At 44.0% G+C, this 14,439-nt stretch overlaps 1 protein-coding gene across 1 annotated transcript in view; it reads right to left on the bottom strand.

The window, feature by feature from the left end:
• Positions 1–14,439, bottom strand: part of CCDC57 (coiled-coil domain containing 57) — a 57,211-nt gene that overhangs the window by 40,837 nt on the left and 1,935 nt on the right. The window lies entirely within an intron of this gene.

Genomic DNA, 14,439 nt, shown 5'->3' with positions numbered 1-14,439 from the left:
GATTACTTTCAGTTCTATGTTAGTTATTTTATGTAGCTGAATGACCACTGCATTTGGTTAGATAAGGTTGATTATATAATAACCACACAGACAGAACTGCAAACTAGAACTGGATAGTCACAAACAGCTAAATGCATATTCACTTTCACAGCCTGCTAGATCTTGCTTTTAAATTAACACTTCACCTGAATTAATCTGAATCTTGTAGCCAACACTCACGCAAATAAATAAAGTCTAAAAGAAGTGTCATCAGAGTGTAGTCTAGACAGGCACTTTTATACCTCCCTTGTTCATCCCACAACTCTCCAGGGCTAGGCAGATCAGAAGAGTAATTGCCGTACTGCTCAGTGATCAGCATCCAGCTCAGCCTGGCAAAGAGGCAATGATGGGCGTAAGAGACTCAAACTCCTCCTTCCATTCCCAAAGCATATGCTCCATATAAATTTCCTGAACTGGCTTTAAATGAATTTCCATACGCTCCAGAATCACAGTAGCATCAATCAATTAGTGACCTTTGAGGAATTCCAGATCCATGTCCAGGTCACTTCTAACAACTCAAAAAAGTTACTTAAAATTTACCCAGCCATCTCTACATTATAAATGCAGTTTGACCCAGAACACTTTATAGCTGTTACCATTTTAAACAGAGAATAATCCCAAATATACCATTGCATCTGAAGACAGTAGTTACATTGAACAAGAACAATGTGCAGACAGATCTCAGGACATAAGCATTTATTCTCCCACTCCTGCAAGGTTTAGAAGTTTATACAGAATAATAAAAATTAATGAGAATAGCCAAACTAAACTAGTGCATTGCTTTAGCTATCTTCACCTTTTAATTGGTTGTATTAGTCATAAATCTTGGTCCTGTGACTGGATATACCCCAACAGACTTCTTTCCTTCACAGAGACCTATCAGAAGGTGGGACAAAATGTGTTTAAGGGTGCACAAACCCGACGCCTATCATAAGATTAGCTTGCAATGGCTTAAAATAGTTGAAAGGCTGAACCATTTGTGTTGAATCCACAGCACAATATAGCAATTGACGTCTAGTAACCTGAAGTAATATTACTGACAATGGTTGATAACATTACCATTTGTCTCCTCACGTACACAGAAGACAAGTGTGTCTTGATATAATACACAGGAGGCACATCAATACTTTCAGATTCATCTCATTTCCCAGAAATGTTTCAGCACCCAAGGAAAAAGCATTTCCTTCCAACAAATCCTTTTCTGCTCCCCATGCTATGTTTCCCTCATAATCATACCATCTCCACCCAGCAATATCACCTCCACGACATACACCCTTGTAAATTATGTAGGGACACACTGTATGTTTAAGAGCATCCTCACTTTCACTTAATGCTATCCTTTCTCTAACAAGTTGCCAGAAATCAGACAAGTCACTGTGGAAACCAAGATATAGGAGGTTTAAAGATAGCCCAAGTCACTTCTGTTAGTCCTCACTCTGTCCATGTTCTAGGTGTTCCTCTGTCAGAACAGATAATAGTATCTCCATGCTCAAAGTGCTCTCTACTGTAGGAATGATGTTACTGCTTTCTTCCAATCCTAATATGCCTTAGAGAAGCTAAATTTCTCTTTTCCTGCATACTATTCTAAGGAAGTCATATGTCACCTGCAGAACCATTCCAGCCCTAATTTATGTTCTTTGGTGTGTTGTCGATAGTGATAATGAAGTTTGCACCTACTTCTTCTTCTTTCCTTAACAAGCATTTGCGCCACTTTACCCAATTGTACTCTAAGACCATGAATCTCTGCCTGTTCAGCATTTTCAGATCTTTTCTGGTAAGTCACTGTGACATCATGGTGTTCTCTTTCTCTCACTTCTAAAATTCTTAGGTTGTAAAAAAAATCTTCTTTCAATTTTCTAAGTTTTTCATGCATGTCTTGGGAGTTGCTTTTTGACATCTTGCATTCTTTCAACATGGGAACTAGCAAGATTGTAGCTCCTTCCCTCCTTTTTCTTTCCACTGAAGGAGATCCAGTTCCTTCTCCCTCTGTAACACTACTATAAATCTGAAACAGGAGCTGATGTAAGACAGTTCTAGAAGCATAGAATCATTATAGGTTGGAAAAGACCTTTAAGATAATCAAGTCCAACCATCAGTCCAAAACCCCCAGGCCTCCTAAACCATGTCCCAAAATGCCACGTCTACATGTTTTTTGAACACCCCCTGGGATGGTGACTCCCTCACCTCCCTGGGCAGCCTGTTCCAGTGCTTGATCACTCCTTCTGTAAAGACATTTTCCCTAATACCCAATCTCATGGATATTATGAATCATAATCATGAACCAATGAAACCTCCCCTAATGCAACTTGAGGCCATTTCTGCTCATCGTATTGCTTGTAACTTGGGAGAAGAGACCAACCCCCACCTCACCACAGCCCCTTTCAGGCAGTTGCAGAGAGCGAGAAGGGCTCTCCTCAGCCCCCTCTTCTCCAGGCTAAACACCCCCAGCCCCCTCAGCCGCCCCCCAGCACACTTGTGCTCCAGACCCTGCCCCAGCCCCGCTGCCCTACTCTGGACACACTCCAGCACCTCAGGGGCCTTCTTGTCCTGAAGGGACCAAACCTGAGCCCAGCATTCGAGGTGGGGCCTCCCCAGTGCTGAGCACAGGGGCCCCATCCCTGCCCTGCTCCTGCTGGCCACACCAGTGCTGACACAAGCCCGGGGGCTGGTGGCCTCCTTGGCCACCTGGGCACTGCTGGCTCATGCCCAGCCGGCTGTCAGCCAGCACCCCCAAGGCCTTCTCCCCCGGGCACTTCCCAGCCCCTCTGCCCCAGGCCTGCAGCGTTGCCTGGGGTTGGTGTGACCCAAGGGCAGGACCTGGCACTTGGCCTTGTTGAACCTCACACAACTGGCCTTGACCCATCGATCCAGCCTGTCCAGGTCCCTCTGCAGAGCCCTCCTACCCTCAAGCAGATCGACACTCCTGCCCAATTTGGTGTCATCTGCAAACTTACTGAGACTGCACTCGATCCCCTCATCCAGATCATTAATAAAGATATTGAACAAGACTGGCCCCAACACTGAGCCCTGGGGAACCCTGCTCGTGACCAGCCACCAGCTGGATTTAGCTCCGTTCACCACAGCTCTCTGGGCTCGGCCAGGCAGCCAGTTTTTTACCCTGCAAAGGGTACACCTGTCCAAGCCATGAGCCGCCAGCTCCTCTAGGAGGATGCTGTGGGAGACAGTGTCAAAGGCTTTGCTAAAGTCCAGGCAGACAACATCCACAGCCTTTCCCTCACCCACCAGGTGGGTCACCTGGTCACAGAAGGAGATCAGGTTGTTCAGGCAGGACCTGCCTTTCATGAAGCCATGCTGGCTGGGCCTGATCCCCTGGTTGTCCTGCACTTGCCTGGTGAGCTCACTCAAGATGTATCGCTCCATAACCTTCCCCAGCACTGAGGATTAGGCTGACAGGCCTGTAGGTCCCCGGATTCTCCTTCTGGCCCTTCTTGGACATGGGTGTCACATTTGTTAACCTCCAGTCATCTGGGACCTCCCCTGTTCACTAGGACTGCTGATAAATGATGGAGAGTGGCTTGGCCAGCTCCTCCGTCAGCTCCCTCAGTGAATTCATATTCAAATTGTGAAGTTTGCTGTACCATCACGCATTGGCCACTTCTAGAAGCAGAATTTACTTTTATTTGTAGTCCTGCATTGTCCAGGGATAAGACTTTACAAATTAGTTAAGAAATGCCACTAAATTTTGGGGTGAGAAAATTTCTTTCTTTACACATATTGAAAACACAGGCATAAAAAGATTTACTCACTGTAAACTGCATGCATATTTCTCTTTTCTTGAAGACATTCATAACAAGTCATGTCACAGCCCAGCCTTCTCTTATATCAACAATATTAACTGCTGTTGTCCCATTTGTCTTCCCCTCCCACAATTACTCAAGGGACTACAAAGTTACTGTTCTGCCCACAGTTAAATCCACCTTGAAGTTACTTTTCAGAAAGGCCAACAGATATGAGGAAATAGCTGTATTTCAGTAACATATTAACCGTATCTTTAAAACTAAAAAGAAAATAAACAACATAGACCTTCTGCTTTTACTGGTAAAACCCTTTACCTGTTTCACTTCCTCATTCTTATCTCTTCCTATTGTTTATTCTCCATATTTGCCTCATATTAAATTATAAACTCTGTAGAAGAAAAAACATTATTTCTAAGCACCATAGTTGCTTAAAAAAAGAAAGAAGAAAAAAAAGAGATGGTATTTTCTGTTCAGATCTCTCTAGAGATTTTCCCAAATACCTGGAGTCAATACAGCTTCTCTCTGTACAGTATTATTCTGTGTCAGCAGTTACAGATAATCCCATCTGGATAAGCACAGGGATGGAGAGAACAAATCAGGCAAGCATGCCTTTCAAATGGTGGCTCTTTAATCTCTTTAAATGAAAAAGAGATTTCCAGATCAGCAAACATGATGCAATATATCTATGCTAAAGAATGTCACAATTTAAAGCAACATTTTTCTTCACAACTATACAACTCTAATTCTACAGAATCAAAAAATGACTCTCTGATCGTTGGACATGGCAAGTATAAAAAATCTCAAGCTTGCTCTTCCCAGGTAAGTAGCCTGAGTAACAGACACTGCTAGAGGACACAATGATCTGGTGGCCTCTCAATTCTGCTGGCCTAGATTTCACAGTCATCCCTAAGGCAATTAAAATTTATGTTTTCTCTTAATATTCTGCTTCTTGTTGGCAATCTTCAAATAGTGCTACCATGTAGAAAATAATATGAGTAGTATCTTCTTCATTTGGGTAAGGAAAATAGCTTTTTTTGAAAAAAGTCACTGTCATGGGTATTCATGAACAGTACTGCCTCCCTGCCTATAACATGCAACATGAAAGATTTGTTCTTTCCATATCTTCCTTTCAGCTACTGTTGCTCCAAATGCATCTGATGGCTACCACAGTTAAAAATATTAACTAAATCCAACTTCCTTCCCTGCTCCACCCGAATCATAAATACATTAAAGATAGAAAATGCCTATGAGATGCTTTGTGGACTCAAGGCACTGAAAGAAACTGTGTTCAGTCTATACCCATTAAGGTATCAAAATACATTTGTAAGTGCCTTTTAAAAACCTGACGCATGCTTCATGAGCTAAAATTAGCAATATATTATTAGACAAGACCTTTGTGAAAGGAATCAAAAACAAGATCACAGCTCCAGCCTATTACTTCCCTGAAATCATAAAACTGAAATCACAATCTTTATTGGAAAGAGGTGGTTAAGAAAAATGATACTTCTTTTACAATCTCTCTCTACAATTATCTTAAAATTAAAAGGCACACAGTTTCCTATTAAAAAATCAACCTTCCTCCCTATCTCCATATATCTTACCTAAATTAATGGGACTGGTAAATTGAAAGTGGTATCCTGAAGTGAGTTTGGGTTACATATAACATAGGAATCATTAATTTCATATAAAAATATGAACGAATGATCTTCCTGTAATTTTATTATATTGCTGTCCATCACAGAGAGCTGTGTTTCTTAGAAATGCAATTTAATAGGGGAGAAGGGAGCATTGTGCCTTTGACAGCAGCAGTATTGATAATTGCAAGTTAGTTTTAATAAGGACCATAATGGAAATAACAGTGTAATTTTAAATATAAATTATACCAATTACCTGGATGTCTTACAGTCAAAAGAAGAGCAGTAAACCTATATATGATGACATTAAAAGAAGACTTAGGAAACAACATAGATATAAGTAAGAGCCAACATCTTACAACAAGCACAGCTTGCCCATACAACCTAAAGAGCAAAGATATCCATTACAATCCAACCACTTCAAGCATATCCAGAAAGAGGTGACTGACAGGTACTCCTGTTCCCCCACCTAAGGGCCTAATGAGACTTGTGTCAGCCTCTTTACCAAAGGAAAATTATGGCTTGGCTGTAAATCACACACAATTGAATGTGGTTGGCATACCTGATTCAGAGATTTCTCAATCGTTACTACTAAAATGCTACTTCAACAACAAGATGTTAGATGCCATGTTTGAGCTGGTCACTTTTCAACCAAATAAGGAGAACAAGGTGATGCTGAAAAACATTTCAGCATAGTACTTGAGAACCTTCAGACAACCCCTATTTGTCAAAGACGTGTAAAGCTTCAAGATTTTCTTCAAAGTATAAAGAAGCTGTACTTGCTTCTCTCTTCCTTGCTATCCTTATAACATACCCTTATTGTACCAAGAATAAGACATGCATAACAGCAGAGCTAATAAACGAGTATTGCTTCTCTTCCTTTCAAAACTGCAGAAAAGAGGATGAGAAAGAAAATGCCACACAGCCAGTATCAGATAAGCATCTCTAGCCACAACTGTTTTCCTTGATGAAGCAGAAACAGACAGAACGCAGGCCACCCTTGAGTACTAGCACAGTTGCCTCACTCTGTGCTGCAAGTCATAGAATTGTTAAGGTTGGAAAAGACCCTTAAGATCATCAAGTCCAACCACTTAGCTATCACTGCCAAAAGTCATGACGCAACAAGCAGCTAGGATAGGCCACAGCCACACCATGAAGTAGTTGTGCTGCAGCATTGTTGCAAAAAAAAAAAAAAAAAAAAAAAAGAGAAGGAAATAAAGGAAATCACGTCAACACAGTTCCAAGAAAAAAACTATGACAATTGGTGACACAAGTTAGCGTCACTTGTGTGCTGTCTCTTCCTTTACTGCTAGTAGCTGGTTTGCTATTTACATTACAAGTAAGGTTAGTCATACAAAACAGCAGATATACATTCTGCATTATACAATCTGATCAGGACAGATAAAATACGGCAGAAGCTGGGGGATAGGATAAGGACCAATAACAAACGAGAGAAACCTGTCAGGTACTGAGCAGGGACGCACCTCTGGCAAAGTATGAAGTGGGCTATGCTGCGGGGTACACGATAACCTGATGCCAGGCTCTGCCATTATGCAGGACAGACAGAACAGTCGGAGGCATATGGGACTGCATAAGTAAAAGACAAGGTATGGTGGGAAGAAATTGCCCCTGGGACTGAGAAATGGGTACATAATCTAGAGAGTGTCCGGGCATATGAAGAGAGGGCAACATGCCATGAAGGGATGACAGGAAGGGACAGCCACATGAATGGAGGAAGGGGATGCTACTGGCAAGCCAGGGATCAGGCATCCTGTAAGCCCAGAGGTTTGTACAGCTTGAGCGCCGAGAGGGAGAGAAAGACGCAACTGAGTGGGAGCAAAAGTTAACGCTGCCAGGGGAACAGCCGGGACGCAGATCCCGGGTGAGAAGACCCGCGGAGGGCCGGACGCTCTGAGGCAGACGCGCAGATGGCAGCAGGCTGCCAAGTCCCGCAGAGGAAGGCAGCGGAGAGGAGCGCGTGGCAGCACGAGATAACGTGCGGGGCCGGGAGGCAGCACACGGAGGGCACCCAGCAGCACGAAGGGTCTCCGGGGGGAGAAAAGGCCGCAAGATGCAGAGGTGCCGCGTCCGGGGCTCTGAAGGCCAAGCCGCGGCACAACGGGATGCTGTGCGGCCGCTGGACCTTCTGATGGCGCCCGCGGAGCGGCCCGGTGGCGGCACCAACCTGCGCGTCCTCCCGCTGCGAGCTGCAGGCCGCGGCACCGGCAGCGGAGGGGGGGGCGGGCTCGTCTCCATGGGAACCGCGGCCCCCGCCGCCGGCCATAGGCGAGCTTCCTGACGAGCACCGCTTGCGTCCAATCAGCCCTGTGCCGGCCCCGGCCCCGGCAGGGCTCGCCCGTTCCCCTCACCGCCTCCCGTCTTGCTCAACACACCGGCGCCTCTCGGTTCCTCTCGCCCCATTCGCGTCCAGGCACCTGCTGTCCCACCCTCCTCCTCGTGTTTTCCCCATTTCGTCCTTCCCATCCACACATAGCAGCCCTTCCTCCACACCCTGGGAGCCTGTGCCTGCTCTTTTGCAGCCCCGGCCTCTTCTGATAACACCCCCTTCTCCTAAAACACACTTGTTTCACACTCTCAGCTCTCTTTTTCTTGCTTACTTGATTCCTATTTGTTTATCAGACTGTTTAGTATTAAACAATTTCTCCCTACTACAGATCAGGGAGGAGACTTTTGGCCCCTTTCATGTACAGCCTAAGGAACGGGAGCAAACGGGGAACAAACGTGCCATTTTCTCCTGAGCCCCACTGCAGCGTGTGAAAAAAAACTATAAAAAGCTTGTAAAACAAGCTCAGGGCAACTGCAACATGAGTTCATGCAGCACAGATAAATAAGTTCTGCAACCAAGGCATTTTAATTATTAAAAAATGCATCTATCAACCAAACCAGACTGTGCTGCCTGTGTGAGGCTGGGGAAGACGTAACACATGAACTGGACGTAAAGCGTGATTTTCCCTTAGTCACTCTAGATGACTTGCTTGTCTGGAAGTCATGAAGCAAACTTCCTGTAATGCTCTCTCATGTTGCCCTGTTTCTAAATGATATAAAGGGCTTTGCCAAATGAGAGGCCTTTCAGAAACCTGACTGTTGCATGAATTATATCTGATGTACAGTAATTGAAATTGAAATTAAATTTAAATTTAAATAAAATAGAAGATTATCAGTAGTTCTTATGTATCTTTCCTTAGCTCATCAGAAAAGAATGGTATTTCCTAACCTCACGTCACCTAAAGAAAGGAGGGGTTTATTTCCATCAGTAACTATTATTGAAAAATAGAATCAGAACTAATCATTAGGCGTTGGAAATAAATCAAGTTTCATTTGGCTACATGAAGGTTATCTACATATAATTTCAGAATACTACAATTACTAAAGGGATTTAGTTCATTTATTTATATGAATCACCTCTGGTTTAAAATACAACGGTTAAATTTGGCCTCAAATGATTTTCCACGTCTGAGCACACAGAAATTATAGCACAAATCCCAGGATAATTTATACTCTGCAGCGGGCCTCTCAAAGCACTCATCAAAATCAATACACGGCAGGCGAGCGCCTAAATCCATACACCATGCTGACTGGTGGCATCCTCCTTTTCCTTACTGCTCACCCTGGAGTTGAACCACCCACCAACCACATTATCTTTTGCAATCCTTCCTCACTGCCCTCCCCCTTTCACATGAGCCGTCATTGTCTCCAGGACAGTCCCTAGTCACGTAGTTAAACGCATGTTAGTTCCCCAAATGAGTAACTGATGGCTTCTAGTGATTCAACAGTGCCAAAAATGGGTACATTTTAATCTTAACTGTGAGTCAAAAAGATTACAGTCTACACAACATCGATTTTGGGATCAATGTAGAAACCTGTAAACACCTAAAATAAATGCAGAAAATGTCCTGTTTCATAGACAGAAATGAAAGGAAACCTTTTTCTCTTTGAGCAAAAGTGAACAGGAATTTGCAAGAGAGAGACAGATTTTCTGTTGTTACCAAACACTAGTGAGTTCAGTAAGGTTTAGGCTAAAGGTAGATTTTACCCACCTTCAGAGTCACAACTTCTGAATACAAGTCTCTGGCCCCATCAGCGTACTGTGAAATAGCAACACGTACAAGTAGCTTTACAAAGAAAGAAAGAAAATGGACCCACCCTCTGAAAACGCTGCATTTTAGAGAGGAAAAGCAGGGTATATCCTGGCTACAAATATGCTACTAGGCTTGGAAGCACTTCTAAGTCTCCTGTCCAAAGCCTATGTCCAACTCATCGTGGCCCAACTCCGTACCAAGCCAAGACCCAGGATTACACTAACTATTTACCCCGCCATCCTCATTCTTGTTCCTATGGAAAAGCAGTTCCAAGACACAGGCCACAGGAGAGCTGTGGCACACTCCAGAGGTGCTTACTTGGACAGAGAAAGAGATTTATAAGAAACAGCATGCAGTGGCTCAGTAAGTGAATATGGACATATGCTACCCTGATGAAACATAAAAATTAAAACATGATTCAGAAAAGTCTTTCCTTCAAGCTTTCCTTCAAAATAATAAACTTATTTCCAGAGAACCCGAAGGAATGTATTTGGTACACATTATCCAAACAATAACCATAAAAAATTCAGAACTAACATTTTAAAGATGATCTAAATAAAAATGGCCTACTTCACAGCTTGCAAAGGATTCCAGCGGAATTTTTGATTGCCTCTGAAATTTGGGTGTTTTTATTTAGGCACTAAATGACACATTAAGTTCCATCCAGTTTCATCCAGGCTACAAGAATTTAATTTCCATGTCTCTGGTTTCCATGTCTACCTGTACAACAACCCTGGGTTCATATTTCTGAAGACTACATACATCTTTGTAGGTACAGTTCATGTTCCTCAACTGCATCTTAAAAGTCATAAAAAAGGACCTTATTTTCATACTTGCTTTAGAAACACACTGAAGATTACCGAAACCTCAACTCTGAATATTACTGGCCTTTCTGCAATAAAGATCTTACAAGGGCTCTTTGTACAACATGATCTGCTACATTTACCTTTTGAATCAAAGGCAGAGGGGTGTGCGTTGCACAGTGCACAGTTAGCCCTGTATGAAACCACATGAAATGTTCCATGTTACTGTTAACATTCCAAAAAATACTGCAATGAAAATCCATAATTAATACAATAGACTCCATGCAACTACAAATAAGAAAACAGAGCCTTAAAGACAAAATATCTATAAAAGCTTAATAAGAATAAATGTTTACAGGCACTTTTACGGTAATATTTGGGACTCACCTACAAACTGCAGGAACAGAAGAGAGCACAGCTGGAATTTGGAACAGGAAGCAGCAACCACCCAAAACCGTTACAACACACAGAAGCATTTATACAGTTCAGGAGGTGCCAGGGAAAACATTTGCCATCAGAAGCCCAAAGTTTCAGAGCAATGAAGCTTTGTCCTAATGCCAGCTACCCTCTTCCCATTATACTCTGTAACAACACCACCACTCCAATCACTCCTGCGTTTTTGGAAGCCTGATCAGGCAAAAATTTCCAGCATTGTCTGACTGTCTTTACTGATGTGAATGGCAGAGAGTTACTGGATTCACTACATCACTCTGTTTTTAATGGAAACAATCTCGGAATCTTATTAAGCTCAACAGAGGAAATGTAAACTCCTGCTCTTGGCGATGAATAACCCCATGCAGCCTGGGGGCCAGCCACATGGAAAGCAGAGGGTCCTGCCAGGCAACGAATTGCCCAGGAGCCAGCCATGTGCCCTTCTATTCAGTACATTCAGTACCCAGAATATCACTAGCCTTCCTCATCACAAAGGCACAAAATAAAAAAATAACAGACAAAGTCAAATGAAATACTTAAATAAAGAACATACCAGGATCCTTATTTATTTGGAAACTAGTAAGGAATTATGGAGTGAAGGACTTTTTAGTGGAGGGTAGGCAGAACCTAGCATCTATTAAGTATAACTCAACGACATCATATTTTCCTACTAAGAATCCCCTTAGCAAGAAACTAAACAGACTTTCACAGTCTACTCTGAGCAAAGCATTTGCCTATTTAATGATTCCTCATGAGTTCAACACCACTTTGAGAATATCTGTAGTAAGTGGCATACTTACAGATGAACAATACTAATATGCAGAAATTTAAAAAAATTTAGTTAGGACTGTAAAGAAGAATTTTTCAAAGCTCTTTTTGTAGTGAGATGCCTTAAGTCACTGTGCTTTGAGATCTCTTTACTGCACTTTAGTATTCCTGCTACTCGTAAGTGTACTGCAGCATATTTAATGCTGAAACACATGCAACATAACTCCATCTAACAGATAGGGGTTTTGTGCCTTCATCTCAGTTCCAAGTGTTTATGAGGTTATCCAGACTCTGTGCAGGCTTCTGCAGGCACAGCAACCCTGTGTTCTGCTCACTTACACTACTGCCTTGTTGAATACTGAATCAAATCCAATGATCTGGGCACTGATGTTGGGGGGTGTCATTTACCCTGGCATGTCACCCTCTACAAACACATCTCTTTCAGAAAATGCATTCTTGAAAAACAATAGGAGCAGTCAGCTACAAAAGTGAGACCACAGACCACTGGTCAGTTTTCTCCGCAGCTGGTCTCTGCCTATGGATGTCTGCGTCTGAAACACAGACCAGCTGCAGTGACGCTCTTCTGCCTCTAGAAAAAAAAACCCCGCCGACCTCGTAAATGGTGTGTGTGTTCTGCAACTGAACGCTAACCAGAGCACGTGTGTTGCACTCTGCTGACCAGGCTGCAGAGAGATGGAGGCTTTGGTAGGGGCAATGTTGCCAGATGTGAAGGACACACCCGTCCTCTTTCTTGTCTTTTTAGCATGTTTGGTTAACACCTCTTGTATCATTTGAGTAGCTGTAAGAGATACTCATGGCTTAGGCATTTTGCCAACTTCACTTTCACTGTTACTCCTCTCCATACCTAGGCATCTCTGTCCCTTCTGAAAATGTCTTTGCAAAGTACATACCTCTAAGGTTTGAAATAAAAATTCTGCTGGGGGTTATGCATTTCTGTAATGTAGTGATTCAAGTCAAGCGGACTAGCAAAGCAGATTTTGCAGGATGGAACTGTCCTTCTTAAGAAATTACAGTCAGTGGGTGGGGTCATGACAAATAAAACTGTCTCCCTCTCAAAAAACGTAGGAGTTTTTCCAGTCCTCATATTTCCTTTTCCTGGAGAACTAAGATTACCTGTAAAGACACATAAAAATGTCTTCAGCTGCTAGACTCCAGCAATTTTGCTGTGCGTCAGGCACTGCATTGCTTCCTTCAGAAGCTCCACAAGAATCAGTGGTTTTTGCTCTTCCACAGTTACCTTCATCTAGCCTGTAAGCAAATGGCCTAAATTCAGGTAATTGTAGACAGTAAAAAACTGGTTTTACTGATCTTTAAGATTAGCAATGTACGTCTTACCGGCTGTATGCTATCTACCCAAAACAAACCACCTGGCCTTGCTCATCTTTACTGTGATGAAGCCCTAAACAGGTACAAATGGGTACTGCAGCAAAACTGAATCAAAAACCAAAGCAAACGTAATGTGCAGGGAAAAGAAAAAACTTCTGTGGCGTCAAAAGAGTTTCAGATTCTTCTTCTGTATTACCTGATTTCTGTGAGTAGCTTTTAAAAGATTGGAAGCTACTAATGTGTGCAACACCACAGCTCTCACAAGACAATGCTGTATCCTACCTGCCCTCTTCTATTTAGAACCTTACCCCTGTGCATCTCCACAAAGGTGGTAGGAATCACAGAATCATAGAATCATTTGGGTTGGGAAAGACCCTTAAGATCATCGAGTCCAACCATAAACCAGCATTGCCAAGCCCACCACGAAACTATGTCCCAAGTACCACATCTACACATCTTTTAAACAGCACCAGGGATGGTGACTCCACCGCTGCCCTGGGCATCCTGTGCCAGTGCTTGACAACCTTTTTGGTGAAGAAATTTTTCCTAATATCCAACCTAAACCTCCCCTGATGCAACTTGAGGCCATTTCCTCTCGTCCTATCCCTGGTGACCTTGGAAAAGAAACAAACGCGCCCACCTCACTACAACCTCCTTTCAGACAATTGCAGAGAGCTATAGGGTCTCCCCTCAGCCTCCTCCAGACTAAACCCCTCCAGCTCCCTCAGCCGCTCCCCAGCACACTTGTTCTCCAGACCCTTCCCCAGCTCTGTTGCCCTTCTCTGGACACGCTCCAGCACCTCAAGGGCCTTCTTGTCCTGAGAGGCCCAAAACTGAACACAGGATTTGAGGTGCGGCCTCACCAGTACTGAGCACAGGGCACAACCACTTCCCTATACACCAGACTGTGTGCTGTAAGCACACAAAGGAGTGGTGCACCTACTCCTGAATTTCCTAAGCCCTGAGTAGCCTAAGGAGTGCTACTTTCTGTACTGCACTTTAGGAGCCCATCACAACTGTGTGGATGCTAAATAGCAGTATCAACACACTCTCAGTTTCATATGTCAACATTTGTATGAATAGCACTAGACCCACAGCAGATCAGTGCAGAAAGCTCACTTCATCTGGATGTAAAAGGAGAGAGATCTCAAGGAGGCGCATTTGCAGGCGGTGCTTCCTTGGGAAAGGATGAGCGAAGCCTTTGAGTTACCTGCAGGATGCACACTATCACGGTCAGAACGACTGAGAAGGGAAAAAAGTAGCAAGGGAGCTCATAGACGTCCTTCTTACGTGAGGAGACAAGAAACTCTGATCACTCCCCGGCAACCAGGAGTGCAGCACAGACCAGACCTCAGCCACCGGCGCCTACTGGTACGGTGCGGCCCACCGCGCGGGTCCCGCTCCCCTCGGCCCCCGGGGCAGCATCCCACGGCGGCAGGCCCCGGTCCAGCGCGGCGCTGCACGCGAGCAACGGTCCGCCGGGGCGCGAGGCGCGACGGGGCGCGGGGCGGCGGTGTCTGGGGCGGCGGCGGGGGGCGGGGACGGGGACGGAATACCG

Source organism: Phalacrocorax aristotelis, chromosome 16 (assembly GCF_949628215.1).
Source record: "Phalacrocorax aristotelis chromosome 16, bGulAri2.1, whole genome shotgun sequence".
In the NCBI taxonomy this organism is placed as follows: Eukaryota; Metazoa; Chordata; class Aves; order Suliformes; family Phalacrocoracidae; genus Phalacrocorax; species Phalacrocorax aristotelis.
This window is presented reverse-complemented; position numbering and strand designations above follow the sequence as displayed.